General features: G+C 38.2%; 1 pseudogene; it reads left to right on the forward strand.

Annotated features, from left to right (window-relative positions):
• The first annotated feature begins 1,039 nt into the window (after positions 1–1,039).
• LOC102850123 lies at positions 1,040–1,370 on the forward strand (annotated as a pseudogene).
• The last annotated feature ends 1,554 nt before the right edge of the window (positions 1,371–2,924 follow it).

The raw sequence follows: 2,924 nt of genomic DNA on the forward strand, positions 1-2,924 counted from the left end.
GATGTCAGCTATGGTCTCTTCAGGGTATATTCCCAGTAGTGGAATTGCTGGGTCAAATGGTATCTCTATTTGCAACTTTTTGAGAAAGCGCACTTGGCATTTCTTAAGCTGAAGGAACTAAAAATAAATTCAACCCTTGAGTGGCAACACTTAAGGATGTTATGGGCAGAATATAGCATGCTCCAGGAACCATTAAAAGAAGATGGAAGAAGCATATGGAGTCACTGTACCTAAAAGAGTTGGCTGATAAAGAATTTAATAAAACAATATATGATCAAGAGGCAATGGTAATGAAGGAGAAAAAGCTGCTGAAGGAATTGGCAAAAAACAAGATCTTAGGACTTGACGGCATACCAATTGACATATTTCAACAAACAGATGCTGCCCTGGATGTGCTCACCAGCTTGTGCCAAGAAATCTGAAGAAGAGCTACTGGGCCAACTGACAGGAAGAGATTCATATTTATTCCTATCCCAAAAACAGGTGATCTGATAGAGTATGGAAATTATCTAAGAATATCACTAATATCACACACAAACAAAATCTTACTAAATATTATCCAAAAACTACTGGAACCATACATTAACAGAGAACTATCAGAAATATAATCTGAGTTTAGAAGAGCCATGACACTGGCGATATTGCCAATGTCAAATGGATTTTGGCTGAAAGCAAAGAGTACCAGAGGAATGCCTATCTGCTTCATTGACTATGCAAATGTATTTGACTATGTGGATCACAACAAATGTAGCTAACCTTGAGTAGAATGGGAATCCCAGAACCTTGATTGTGCTCATGCAAAACTTGTACTTGGTCCAGGAGGCAGTCATGAGAATAGAGCAAGGAAACACTGTATGGTTCAAAATTAGAAAGGGACTGTGTTTTGGAATGTGTTTTGTCTCCATAACTTTTCAATCTGTATGCACAGCAGATCATGCGGGAGGCTGGACTTTAAATGAGGAGGAATGTGGCATCAGGATTGTAGAAGACTCATCAAGAATCTACGTTAACTTTTCGAGCAGATAGGGCTCCCGCGAACATGGTCAACACTCCCAAAACTAGCCTCACTTTTTGCAAAAAGTGTGGCAAGCACCAGCTAGCTCCACAAAGTGACACAGTACAAGAAGGGCAAAGACTCTCTGTATGTCCAGGGAAAGCAGCGTTATGACAGGAAGCTGAGTGGCTGTGGTGGGCAGACCAAGTCAATTTTTCAAAAAAAGGCTAAAACTACAAAGAAAATTGTGTTAAGACTCAAATGTGTTGAGCCAAACTGCAGATCTAAAAGAATGTTGGCTATCAAAAGATGTAATAAGCACTTTGAACTGGGAAGAGATAAAAAAACGAAAGGGTCAAGTGAGATCCAGTTCTAAGCTTCATATTACTTTATCAAGACACAATAAACTGAGATTTTCCTGTTTACTTCATTTGGGAGGGAAAGAAAATGTCCCTTTTAATAATAAAAAAAAAAGAATCTACATTATGCAGATGACAAAACCTTGCTTCCCAAAATGAAGAACCTGAAGCATTTGCTGCAGAAGGTCAAGAACTGTAGTCATCAATATGGATTGAAGCTCAATATCAAGAAGACAAAGATTTTCACCACTAAACCAATTGGTAATACCATCATCAATAGAGAAGAGATTGAGGTTGCTTGGCTCTATAATCAACACTCTTGGCACCAGCAGTCAGGAAATCAAAAGACTAAGACTAATTGCATTAGGGATGTCTGCTCTCAGGAACTTTTCCAAAGTGCTAAAAAGCAATGATGTCAGTCTAGAGACTAAGGTGTGCTCTATCCTGGTCATAGTCTTTGAAATTACTTACTATATGTTACAAAGCTGGACAATGACTAATGATGACAGAGGAAGAATCTGTACCTTTCTGTTAAGGCACTGAATAAGAGTATTGAACATAACATGGACAGCCAGGAGAGCACTCTCCTGGAGAGAGTTAAAACCAAGTTTCCCCTTGGAGGCAAGGGTTTTGAACCTTCATCTCATATCCTTTGGACATGTGGCCAGGAAGGATCAGTCCTTAAAGAAGGACATCATGCTCAGAAGGATAGAGGGACAGCGCAAGAGAGAAAGACTCTGGTTGAGATGGATTGGCACAGTAACTGGGGCAATGGGGTCAGGTGTGTCAGAATCACTGAGACTGGCTCAGGATAGGGCAAGGTTCAGGGCTGTTATACATAGGGTCCTAGGAGTTCCAGGCAACTCAATGGTACATAAAACAAAAACAACAGTTCCAGGACTTAATACTCAAGAACTAGTTCAAACTGGACATTATATAAATGATGAAAAATAGGTCCCTGAGAATATTATTTGCCACTTACAAAAACTCATGTAAATATATATATATAATGACAATGAAATTAGAAAGCCTTAGTACTGAGAGTAACATGAAATAAGCATTTCATAATTATTAAAGGTGTTTCTAGTAGCCGAAACAAAGAAGGAAAGGACGATTTATAAGATTCCTAATGCCCAAAAGGTAAAATCATATTAGATATTTGGGATGAAGAGTTAGCCCTAATACAGTAGCTTAAAGAATCTTTCCTTTGGGTTCTCTTCTAGAAACACATAAACACAACACTGAGTACCAAATGGCCTTTTTAAATATTTTTTTTATTATTCATTCATGCACAATTTCTTCCCTACCCTCTTCTCACAATTCCCTTTCTAAGACTATTAATTGTCATTCACATGGCTTCTTATAGTCTATTTATTTCAAAATGTCCTTTCCTTTTCAGGGTTTCCTTCCTTTCACTCATTCCAGTGCAGTATTCATTATCTATCCATTCTTTCCTTCTCCCTTGTCTCAATTCTATTATTACAATAATAAGCTTATTCAGTATTTGTCCCTTTGTGACAGAAATATTTCACTTAGCATAATGTCTTCCAGACTCACCCAAAGCCAGGCAA

This window comes from Elephantulus edwardii, unplaced genomic scaffold (assembly GCF_000299155.1).
Source record: "Elephantulus edwardii isolate Elephantulus edwardi_28Jun2011 unplaced genomic scaffold, EleEdw1.0 scaffold00247, whole genome shotgun sequence".
Taxonomy (NCBI): domain Eukaryota; kingdom Metazoa; phylum Chordata; class Mammalia; order Macroscelidea; family Macroscelididae; genus Elephantulus; species Elephantulus edwardii.